At 44.5% G+C, this 12904-nt stretch overlaps 1 pseudogene; it reads left to right on the top strand.

Moving 5' to 3' along the window:
- The window catches only part of LOC129328021 (zinc finger protein 208-like), a 255638-nt pseudogene that overhangs the window by 74330 nt on the left and 168404 nt on the right, over positions 1 to 12904 (top strand).

The raw sequence follows: 12904 nt of genomic DNA, 5'->3' as shown, positions 1-12904 counted from the left end.
GACAAGTACTATACACAGCAGTACAGTCCACAGTCCCTATGCTTTTTCCGAAGTATCTTTCTGAAGCATATCATTACCTTAGGGCCCTGTTGCCTCTATAAAAAGCTGTCTTGAATCATTCAGTTTTGTACAGTTTGTGGGAAGCCAGGCGAGTGAGTGCTTTCCTGACCTCTTCAGGCAGGCCGTTCCACAAGGTGGAACAATGAAGAACATGGATTAGGGTTGTTGATTGGATTTTGGCCAGTTGTTGATTTTGCCGATTTGCAGGATACATTCCAGGCACCTGTAATCAGTTGAAACAAAGTTGTGGAGGAGTAAAGGGAGAGGCAGTTCTGTAGATATGAGGGACCAAGGCCATGAAGGGCTTTGAATATGATAGCCAAAGTCTTGATTTAAACCTGGTAACTGATGGGCAGCCAATGGAATGAGAGCCAGTTTGGTGTAGTGGTTAAAAGTGTAGGACTCTAATCTAGAGAACTGGGGTTGATTCCTCACTCCTCCACTTGAAGCCAGCTGGGTGACCTTGGGTCAGTCACAGCTTCTAGGAGCTCTCTCAGTCCCACCTACCTCACAGGGTGATTGTTGTTGTGGGGATAATAATGTCATAGTTTGTAAACCGCTCTGAGTGGGTGTTAAGTCATCCTGAAATGTATGTAAATTGAATTTTTATTAATGTAATAATAATTTTTTTAAAGTAGTAAAAGTAATATTGTAAGTAAGAGGATGGAGGGGAGAAATACATAGTTTTCTCTGATTTATATAACTATCTTATATAATTCTTTGTGTTTTTTATTGTTTTTTATAACTTCTGTTTTTCAAAATAAACAACATTACTTTGATGTATTGTTGAAGGCTTTCACGGATGGAGAATGATGGTTGTTGTGGGTTTTCTCTCAGTGTCACTGAGAGATCTCTGTCTTTCGGTGCTACACCTCTGAAGATGCCAACCACAGCTGCTGGCGAAACGTCAGGAACTACAATGCCAAGACCACGGCAATACAGCCCGGAAAACCCACAACAACCAACATTACTTTGGTTAAAAAACCGCAAAAAACCCAGAATGGGAATAATATGCATGCTCTGCCTAGCTCCTGATATTAACTAGGTTTCTGCATGAAAATTTGCTTTCTTCCTCCTCCTTTTTTATCATTTGGAACCTCTGTTTGATGAAGAGTTCAGATGAGCTTGAAATCAGGCGAGGAGGAAGAGGCGCCCTTTGGACACGGGGGTTTACTGCTGGCCAGCGAAAAAGATTGTGTGAATAAAATTAGCCAGAAGCGCAAGTTCGACTGCCCCATACCGGAGGCCTGCAAAAGTGCTTTTCAGTAAGGCATTTTAACACGTAGACTTGCTACTACAATAGAAGTTGCCACCTTTATCAGTGTGAGAACAGAGGTTTCAGTTCGCCCTAAACAATCCCTTTGTATTCTTTCGGCATGATAAAAAGGATGTTTGGCACAAGCTATGAAAGCGGAGTTCTCTCTTCAACGAGGACTCCCACTGCAGTATGGCTTTTAATAAACTTGCAGTCTTTTTTAACAAAATAATCTTTCTTGACTTTTTTTTAAAGACCAGAATAAGCCATTGTGTGCCTGCAGGAGTGGAGGAAATGTTGTAGGGCTGGGGCCAGGAGACAGACAGAGGGAAAGCTGATGCAATTTTTTCGTTGATGCTTCTTAAAAAGTAGAATGTGTGTAACCAGAGTCTGTTGTGTGTGCACACACATTTGGACCTTGAGGGAAATTTCAAACCAGAGCAAGAGGAACAGGATTGTGTGTGTGGTCTGGTCAATCTGCCGCACACCCTCGGAGTGATTTTTATTTATAATCTGCCTTGCTTAAAACTCAAGGTGGATTACCAACACTAAAAACAGTGCAATCGAATCAGCACAGCGTATGTGATCAACAATACAGTAAAGTGGGGAGCAAAAATTGGAGAACAATGCACTAAAAACAGTACAACACAGGCCGTCATGGAAAATCTCATTTATGCTGCCAAGGTGGGCGCATCAGGAGGAGCCTCTGCCCATTGGCTGGCCAAATACCAGTTAATGCATTTCAAGGCAATTGGGATTTAAAACCCTCAGTGGAAACCCAAAAGGGCCATCCAGGCTGGCTAGGATGAGAGGTGACTTTCCTGGATGCGGGGCCTGACGAAGAGTTCTGTGACACCTGAAAACCCACATAACTCTTAATTCTTTGACCATGCCTTTGACAAGATATCCATGACTGCCTCATAATCATCGGCCACGAGGCAACTTTCATGGGTTGACAGCGTTCCGGATTTGGTGTGGATGCCGTATCGATGTTCTCTGACCTGCAACGTCCTGAAATGTTCTGATTTCTTGGAAAGCACCTGTGATTATCTCTGTGGAGTCAGGAAAAGTCTGGCAGGAAACACTGTGCATAACAGGCAGAAATCCAACAGATATAGGAAAACTCTCCCTGTGTGACACCTCCCTGTTGCTGCAGTTGCATCTTGGCTACAGAACCAGGAAGCCGCCATCGCTCTGTCTTCACAAAGAGAGACGCTGCTTCAGGGGATATTTGGAATATTATATTGCTATGGAGACGTCCCTGGGTGAGGGGAATTGTGAGTGCCAGGCGCTGCCTTTTCTGAGAAATCAAGTGTGTGAAAGGCTTTGTTCCTTTTGTTGAACACCAGAGGGCACTGTTGCAACATCACAGTTTACATCTGTTAAAAAAAATCCAATTTTAAAAATCGGGAGGGGGCGGGGGTCAAGTCATGCAAGTACAACTCAACCAACACACGCCCCCCCCCCCTCAGTGAGCCAGGATCAGTCCCCGCTTGTCCCCTTTGGGTGCTGAGAGTGTCTCTTCATCACACCCAGACTTTCAGGCAGGGCAAATTTTACACTCTTGTAGGTTTCCTGTTTGTTGTCGTTGAATGGATCATAAATATCTCAAATTAATTCTCTGGCATCAGAAGAGAAGCTGCACTCCCCATGCCTGGTGGGTAGGAGTTGTGGGTGGCGGCAGAAATATTGTTGCAAGCAATTTTCTGGGAGGGAAGAGGGTCTTATCGTTGAGACCGTCCCCCAGTTACAGAGACCTCTGTGCTTTGGAAACATCATTCCTTTTATGTTTCATTTCTCGGCAAAAGGCTGTCCAGCACTTAATTTGAAATGTGCTAGATGGGAATTCTGGAAAATATTTTTCAGGTGGGTTATTCGTGTTAGGATACTCTCATTTTGAGGTGTTCATGTATTGCCGAACTGCTATAATTTGGAGTGTATATTTCTTTTGCCTTAATCTAGGTTAACAAATGCTTCACTGTGAAGATCGAAGGACGCTTTGCTTTCTGGTTGGTTTACTACAAGTGGCAACATGAAAGTGTGACATTGTCTTTGTCTCCAGTACAAGGTGTGGCTGTTCCATACTTAGAAAATCTGGTGTTAGCAGAACAAAGCTCAAGTCTGGTAGCCCCTGAAAGAGCCACACGATTTCCCAGGGTAGAACCTTTCAGCAGTCAAAACCTTGCATCTGATGAAGTGAGGTTTTGTGAGCAAAAGTACAGCCATTCCGCCCCCCCCTTCCTAGCTTGAAATACAAAGCTAGACCGTGAGTGTGACTGTACAGCAGAGAAATGCTTGGCCAACAAGAGCAGAAGCTGGAAACAACCACTGGTTGAAACCAGCTCCATTACATGGGAAAGTTTCACTTACAGCTGGGAAAAGAGGATGGGCCTTTTGTCTCTTATAAACTGAATAAAATAATAAAATAAATAAAAATTTGCTCACAAAGGCTTACTTGGGAAATTGTGTTACTGGACTTGAATGTTGTTCGGTGAAACATTTAAAATTCAAACTAAATTCAGAAAAGCTCTTCTGAGCAGGAAGACCCAGTTTTCTTGAGATTAAAATAGCAAACCAAAGAGAGCCTCTGGGAGCGTTGCCAGCTCCGTTGTGGGCACCCTGGAGGGACTTTCCAGCCTGAGGTAAGTTGTGGTTTCCAGGGCCAAAGGGGGCAAGGCTGGCGAGGGGCAAAGGCTGCTCTAGGAACGCCCTGGCAGGGAGGGAGTGTGGGCTCTGCATTCAGGTCTCTGGGGAACTCCCAGCTACAGGGGTGTGCATCTGGCACACGGGGTGAAGCTTTATGTCTGGGTGTGAACCAGACGTGGGTTCAAATTCCCTCCTCCACCAGCTACGGTGCTCCTTGGATGGACTGGGAAAGTCTGTGGCCTTCAGCCAAACCCACCTCACAGGGTTGCTGTGAGACTGGTACGAAATCATGATTGATCCTAACCTGCCCAGAGTGCAGTTGTCGGCCTGTGGAAAGCCTCAACGACTCCTCGTAGAAGTCATGCTTGAAAGGGAACCACAACAAGCTAGACTGAGCTTCCATCGCTTGCCGGGAGAATCTCCGTCAGACAAATCCAGTGTGTTGATGAGAAGGAAAGGTCTCCATCAAATAATATATATATTGTTCAAAATATGACCCAGAGTTGGCAACCGTAGGGCAGAACGCTCGTTCTTTCGACAGCATCCTGTTTTCTATTTTCTCTGCTGAGGACTGACCGCGCCCTGCCATCGCTTTCAGCTTCTTCCTGAGCTGGAAGCAGCTTGGCTGGCTTCGCTCTCTTGACCCCGATGTGGGGCGAGGGACAGTGTGGGGTGGCAGAGTACTGATGTCATCTTACTGGAAAAGGAAACCATTTTGCGCTCACCAGGCTGTGATATTAAGAACATGAAGGCAAAATGGAGCCGTCCTTCTGGGCACCAACAGCCATTTTATGAACCACCTGTGTGCAGCCCAACGGGTAAGCAAAATGGCTGCCTCAAGACGCCCACTGCCGGCTGTTATTTAAAATCAGCCTCAGTTTGGCTGCTGGGTGAAGAGTGTGACTTTTGGACTGGATTTTCGCGCCCGAAAGATGATGTGGCTGCCGGAACAGTTAAAACCAACATTTACTACAGGAAACTGGCAGAAGTCTTTCTTGCTAAGTGAATGTAGCATCTATAGCATGGCGGTCTGTGAAATACTTGTGTGTCCTTTAGATGCACTCTTACGGTGATTTTTAAAAACTGCTTATGGCATGGGAAAAATATGCACTGAATAATTCTCAAAGGCTTTTGGCTCTATTCAGATGCCTCGAACCAACCGTTTGTTCAAGAAGAGCACAAACCTGATTTCTTCTGCGTTTCCGTCATCCCTTCCCGTTCTCCGTTACCACGCAGAAGACTTTGCCGTTGAGAAGGGCTATCATTTCATTGTGATGGTCTAATACAGCTGCTTCGGCTAACTGAAGTGTCTTGCTTTCCCCACTAACCAGAATTATGAACCAGAAACCTACACCTGACTTTGCAAAGTTTTTCCGTATTTGAACAGGCTTGGAAAGGAGAGTCCAAAACAGTGTCACAGAACACGAATGTTTACTGCAAGAAAACTGGCACAAGTCTTTCTGACTGAGTGAATTTAGTGTCTGCAATGTGGCAGTAAGTGAAACTCCTGTGGGTTCTTTACATGCTCAGAGGCACTCTGTTGGGGATTTTTAAAAATTGCTTATGACAAAGTAAAGTTATGCACTGAATAATACTCAAAGACTTTTGGCTCTGAGATGTTTCAAATCAACCAATGTTTGTTCAGAAAGAGCACAAACCTGATTTCTTCTGGGCTTCCTTCACCTCTTCCTCACGCAGGAGACTTCACAGTTTAGGAGGTCCACTTCAAGGTGACCCCATCTAATGCAGGTGCTTCAAACGGGAGTTTCTTTCCCAGTAACCAGAATTGTGAACATGAACCCCACACCCGGCTTTGCCAGTCTCATATTTGAGCAGGCTTGGAAAGAGGAATCCAAAATATGCCATAGAGAGGGTAGTGAAGCAGTTCTAATGTCAGACCAAGCTTGGGGAGATCTGAGTTCAAATCCTCCTTTACCATGACACTTAATGGGTCACTTTGCATCATTCTCAGCCTCACTAGATCCTAGTGGGGATAAAATGGGGGAGAGCCACGTACACTGCTGTGAGCTCTTTGGAGGGAGGGCTGGCCTTGGGACTGTGCAGGTGGCCCCTGGCCAAAAACCACCTCTCCATACCTGGCCTATAGGGAGTGGCCTTTGTCTCTCCCTCACCTGTTCTCTGAGAAAGGGCAGCAGCAGTTTCTAGAGTCTCACGCTTGGCTTATGTTGCAAATGTCCAGTGGGATCGGGGCCAAGGATTCTGCTGGCAGAGCACCTGATCTTTGCACAGGAGATTTCCTGAAGGAAGAGGTGGGGGCCTGCAGCCTTCAGTCTTTCTGGGGGCCAATCTCCCCCCATAGCATTTGGGCCCCATGGTGACTAGAAGGGCTCCGACATCCCTATATGCTGGTTTTTTTTCCATGCAGGGTAGAATTACCTAATGGTTGCACCCCAAGATGCAGCAGCAGGCTCTGGCAGGCAAATTGTCACCACCACCTCCTTTATTGGTTGTTGGGGGGGTGCAAGGGGGCTGGAGAACTTGCAAGACAACTTCAGACTCCTAGGATTTCATGGCCATAATGCATTTTAATAATAGCTGCACTGGCAGAGTTTTGCATGCTGGCTTTTCAGGCAGTAGCAAGACCATCTGAGGTGGCGGAGAGCCAGTCCTGTAATTTAAACATAACTCCTTTGTTTTATTTTCTCTCCGTTTACTGGTGGTGAAGGGAAGGCGACCCGGGTCTTTGTTGGAGGTCTCCTGTTTAATTTCTGATCTTGCTTCCAAGATCGGGCTTGCCTGGGCTATCCAGGCTTGGGCCCATTAGGTATGTACTAAACCGGTGAACCAGGGTTAGCGTAGGACACTGGACTGCTGCCTGGGCTACCCAGGTCAGGGGGTCCACTCACTACAGTCTGAAGTGATTAATAGCTCAGCTGTCCTTTGACTCCCCAGATTCAAGAAGCCCCCCAGCCTCTGCCCTGACCCCAAATTCCCGGGTTCAGAATGGGCCCTCCATTGCAGCAGGGGAGGGAGCTGCGACAGGCTTCCTGGATTCCTTTCAGGGGAGGGAGGCATGCTTTAACGGGGGGGGGTCCCCCCCCATGGCTGCAGTTTTGCCATTGGGACTCCCTGCATCCCCATTTCAAGGGATTTCTGCTTTGCTGTGATCCTATTTGTTTTAAGCCGTTTCTAAATCTTTATGGGCTGTCTTGGGCGCTGCTATGGGTTAGGGGGTCACCTTGCTGAACAGCAGTAGTCAAGCCAGGGGGGGGGGTCACCTTTTTCTGCATGGAGAACTCTGAGTAATGGCAAATGTCCCCCAACCTCCCCCTCCACTACAGAAAGCCATTCCGAGGGGACTACTAGGAAATGGATGTTTGAAAACCCCTCGAGCAGATCTTTGGCGGCCCTTTCCCCAGCGAGCCCCCCGCGCTCAGCCCAGACAGCAAAGAAGGGCTGCCCTGCCCGTCTGCTCGAGGGAAACTCGCAGTTCTTCTCCCTCCCCCTCGCTTGCCGTTCGGCCGCCTTCCCGGGGTCCGGAGCTGCCAGACCTCCCGGAGCGTCCCCCGTCGGGTTGGCAAGGGCTCGTTCTCTTGCAAAGCGCCACCTTTGCACCGCCTCCTCCCTCGGCCGAGCTCCTGCGGCCCCCCCATCATTTATCTCCCGCTCCCCGCAGCCGAGTCAGCGCGGCGAGGGGAAATCCCGGGCCGAGTCCGCGGCCAACTTTCCCTTTCCCTTCGCAGCGCTCAGGCTGCCCAGCGACTGATGACGGAGCCAGAGCGCCTCTTTCCGATTGGTAGAATATTGCCCTCTCGGCCAATCCCGGCTCTCGCCCGCGGTCTTCTCCGGGGGACCCTCGCAAGTCCGCCCTGCGCGCGTTGCAATTTGCGAGTCCTGTGGGCGCAGGAGCGGGTTAGGCACGGGGTGGGGGGTGGGGTGGGGTGGAGATGGAGTCCCTCCAGCGGTGCCTCCTCCTGCTCCTGGGGGGAGTCAACCAGGAGGGACTTCAGAAATGGCCCCCTCCTTGCAGATTTTCTTGGCTGCAGAGAGCCCTGGAAACCTCTGAAGAGTTACGATTTATTGGGGGGGGGGGGATATGCCTGGGACTCTCCAGGTACTTTGTGAAGTAGCAAAGAAATTATTCATAAAATCACAGAATCACAGGGTTGAAAGGGACCTCTAGGATCATCTAGTCCAACCCCCTGCAAAATGCAGGGAATTTCCAAATTCCTTCCCCACCCCCCACAGTAACACTCAGGCGTTTGTATTGCAGGGAGGGTTTTCAGATGCTTCACAAATGAGTTGGGAAGTGACATCATCACTTCCCAGAAATGACATAATTGCGCAGGCTGGGAACCTGTGCGTGCAAAAAAGTCACACAACCGGAGACAAAAAGGAAGGTGCAGGGTGGGGGCTCCCACCTCCTGCCTGAGGGGTAGGGGGGACCTGGCAGCCCTATCCTGGGAGGACACACAGACCACACCCACCCGCCCGCCACTCACCTGTGCTGCTGCTGCTCTGGTTGTAGCGATCCCGCAGGGTGGCCAGATTCGCACTGTACACAGGCTCCATCCCCTGCATGACCTGGCTCTGCCCGTCCCAGTACCAGGCCTCCTACTGCTCCACCTTCCTCATCCAGTGGACGCCAGGCACAGTCCTCTTGGTGAGGCTGTCATGGTGAACGAGCAGCTGGTCTTTTTTTTTGAAATTTTTTTTTATTGGGTTAGGATCAAATGTTTACACATTACAGTCAATATTCCCATTTCCCAATTTCTAACCCCCTCCCTCCCCCCCCCCCCATTTTGTTGACTTCCAACAGTTTTCCAACCCTTTATCCCTTTTCCCTTACTCTTTATTTATTCCTCTATCTAGCAAATATATATTCTCCCTTTATTCTAAGCAATACTTCTTTAACTATTTTTGATACTCTGTACCCTGCCTATGAGTCCCTTTTTCCATAATGGATAAACAATTTATCCCATTTTTCATTATTTCACTTTCAAATATTTCTATATATCATAAACTGTGTAAACCATACATTCATATAAATCAATCAATTTAACTTATACTCTATATGTTATTCTATTCTTATTCTATGTCATTATTTCTTCCTCTTTCTATTTTATTTATATTTGTTTACATTAGTATTTCTATTCCCCTTCAATCATAAGTCTGTATATGATATCAATCAATTTGACTCATATACAGCTTCAAATAAACATATTCAGTTTGGTACATTATACAGAATCAAAAAGAAAATATTATTAGTTAGTCAATCCTTATAGTTAACCCTTATGATTAATTATTTTCTATCAATATTCTATTTATTATTCTATATATATCAATCTAATATCATAACTGCTTAGAAATTCTCTTTTATCTCTTCTCCTCCCCGGTAAAGTCACCCCCCTCTACATTTTATTGTACTTCAGTAGTTCTCAAACTGCCACAGTTCTCCTCCCACCTCCCATTTCTTCTCCAAATATTGTTTCAGCTTCTCCCAGTCTGTGTTAAACTGTCCTGAGTCCAGGTTTCTCAATTTTCTTGTCATTTTGTCCATTTCTGCCATATACAGCAATTTGTGGATCCAATCTTCAATGGTTGGCACTTCTTGTATTTTCCATTTTTGCGCATACAAAAGTCTAGCTGCTGCCGTCATGTAAAATATCAGCGTCCTATGATGGGCTGGAATTCCCTCCATTCCCAAGTTTAGTAGCAGGAGTTCTGGGTTCTTATTAATTTGAAATTGTAAGATTTCACTCATTTCTCTTATTATTTCCCCCCAGTACCGCCTAGCTACCTCACACGTCCACCACATATGGTAGAGGGAGCCCTCATGCTTCCTACATTTCCAGCATTTATTAGAAGTGTTCAAATTCCCTAGCGCAATCTTCTTTGGTGTCATGTGCCAACGGTAAATCATTTTGTAAATGTTCTCTTTAATACTAATGCATGTCGTTGTCTTCATTGTAGTCTTCCACAAGTATTCCCATGCCTCCATTGTTATTTCTTTGTTAAAATTTATGGCCCATTTCACCATTTGTCCTTTAACTACTTCATCCTCAGTATACCATTTCAGCAGTGCTTGGTATACCTTAGATATTCTTTTCTTGTCCTCTTTAAAAAGGGTCTGCTCTAGTTCCGAGTTTTCTGTTCGTATTCCTCCCTTTACAGAGTCCAAGTTATATAAATCTCTAATCTGTCTATACTGGAACCAATCGTAATAAGGTGATAGTTCCTCCTGAGTCTTTATTCTAAGTTTGGATTCTTCCATGCTAGTTATTTCTTTATAGGTTAAACATTGTTGCTCATTATCAACAGCTCTCGGATCTATCACCTCATATGGAACTACCCACAAGGGGGTTCCTTCTTCCAAATAAATTCTATACTTCTTCCAGATTATATATAAACTTCTCCGTATATAGTGATGCAGGAACATCGAGTTCGCCTTTACTTTATCATGCCATAAATATGCGTGCCATCCAAATATCTTTTTATATCCCTCTAGGGCTAATAGTTTCTTATTCTTTAGCGTCATCCACTCCTTCAACCACACCAAGCAAATTGCGTCATGGTAAAGTCTTAGATTGGGCAGTTGCATTCCGCCTCTTTCCTTTGCATCTTGTAAAACTTTCATTTTCACTCGAGGCTTCTTGCCTGCCCATACAAAGTCTGATATTTTCCTCTGCCATTTTTCAAATTGCTTAGAGTCACTGATGATTGGTATTGTCTGTAGCAAAAACATTACTCTTGGTAACACATTCATCTTAACTGCTGCAATCCTTCCCAACCATGACAGATTTAGTCTGTTCCATTTAATCAAATCTCTCTCTGAGTCCATAGTTTTTCATAGTTATTTTTAAATAAGTCTATATTCTTAGCAGTCAGTTCAATTCCCAGATATTTCACCTTGCTTGTTACTTCACAATCCGTTATTTCCGTTAACAATTGTTGTTTCTGCTTAGTCATATTTTTGCATAATATCTTTGACTTCTTTTTATTAATATAAAAACCTGCCAAATCTCCGAACTCCTTGATCTTATCTATCACTTTTGGCATGTTCTCCATTGGGTCTTCTACAATCAACATTATGTCATCCGCAAATGCTCTGACCTTATATGAATAGTCCTTTATTTTAATTCCTCGAATTTCTTCATCTTGTCGTATTTGTATCATCAGGATCTCCAATACCAAAATGAACAGCAGTGGAGACAGCGGGCAACCTTGTCTTGTTCCTTTACTTATAATCAATTTCTTAGTCGCTTCATCATTCACCACAATTGCCGCCGTCTGGTCTCTGTAAATTTCCTTAATTGTTCTGATGAATCTTTCTCCCAATTGTAGCTTTTCCATGGTGGCAAACATAAAGTCCCAGTTTAAATTGTCAAACGCCTTTTCAGCATCAACAAAGAAGAAACCAACCTCTTTGTCACAACGCTTATCATAATATTCAATAGCATTAATCACTGTCCTTAAATTGTCTCTGATTTGTCTGTCTGGCAAAAAGCCTGCTTGTTCCTCCTCAATGACTTCCGAAAGCCACCCCTTCAGTCTCTCCGCCAGTATCTTCGCAAAGATTTTATAATCATTGTTAAGTAACGATATAGGTCTGTAGTTTTTCACATTAGTCAAGCCTTGGCCCTCTTTGGGGATCAATGATATATTCGCTTCATTCCAGGTATCTGGAATCCGCTGGTCCTTTAAAACTCCATTGATCACCTCTTTTAGGAATGGTGCCAGTTCATTGGCCATTACCTTATAAAATTTCGCTGTAAGTCCATCTGGCCCTGGCGCCTTTCCTAGATTTGCAGATTGTATTGCCTTGTTTAATTCCTCATCTGTTACTTCACTGTTCAGTTTATTTCTCCAAGCTTCCGAAATTACTGGAAGTTTCAATTTCTCCAAATATAACGCTATTGACTCTTTATTTACCTCTTTCTTATTATACAACTTAGTGTAGAATTTGTAAAAGGCTCTACTAATGGTAGTCTGTTCCAAATATGTTTTATTATCTTCGCAGATTCTATTTATTGTTTTCTTTTCCCTTCTCTTCTTCAGTTGCCATGCCAAATACTTCCCAGGTTTATTTGCACCTTCAAACGCTTTCTGATTCAATCTTTTAAGATTCCACTCCAATTCTTTATTATTCATTGCTGTTAACTGTTCTTGAAGTATTTTAATTTCCTGATATAATTTCTTTTTCCCTGGTCTCTTTTTTAACTGTATTTCTTTGGCTTTTATTTTCTCCTCAATCTCTTGTCTTTTCTCCTCTTTCTTTTTTCTTACTCTACCATTTAAGTCCATTAGTATGCCCCTTATAACCGCCTTATAAGCGTCCCAAACTTTGTCAGTTGGTACTTCTTTATTTACGTTGTATTGTATGAAGAACTTTGTCTCTCTTCTCAGCATCTCCATACTCTCTCCTTCCTGTAGCAAGTCCTCATTTATTCTCCATGCTTTCCTTTTTCTCCTTTTCCCTAATTTCCACATGATTGGATTGTGATCTGAGCCTACCATCGGCATTATTTCTACCTCCTTAGTCCATAACGCTAAGTCTTTTGAGGCCCAGATCATATCAATTCTTGATAGTGTACAGTGCCTTGCAGAATAAAAAGTAAATTGTCTACTTTTAGGATATTCTCTTCTCCATACATCTTCTAAAGTCTCCTGTTGTATCAAGTCAAAAAAGAGCTTTGGTAATAATCCTCTTTTCTTTTGTGCAGTTGTTGTCTTTTTATCTAATTCCAAGTTCGTCACTCCGTTGAAGTCTCCGGCAAGAATTATCTGGTCATATGAAAGATCATCTAGTTGCTTCCTCAAATCCTCAAAGAAGCTTTCCTTTGCACCGTTAGGTGCATAAACTCCGACTACCAACACTCTCTTTAAATCCCAAGTGCATTCCACTGCAATAAATCTGGCTTCCACATCTTTCATTACAAATTTTGGCTGTAGCTCCTCTTTTATGTACAACACCACTCCTCT

This window comes from Eublepharis macularius, chromosome 4 (assembly GCF_028583425.1).
Source record: "Eublepharis macularius isolate TG4126 chromosome 4, MPM_Emac_v1.0, whole genome shotgun sequence".
In the NCBI taxonomy this organism is placed as follows: Eukaryota; Metazoa; Chordata; class Lepidosauria; order Squamata; family Eublepharidae; genus Eublepharis; species Eublepharis macularius.
The sequence above is the reverse complement of the archived record's forward strand: the minus strand, read 5'-3'. Positions and strand labels throughout refer to the sequence as shown.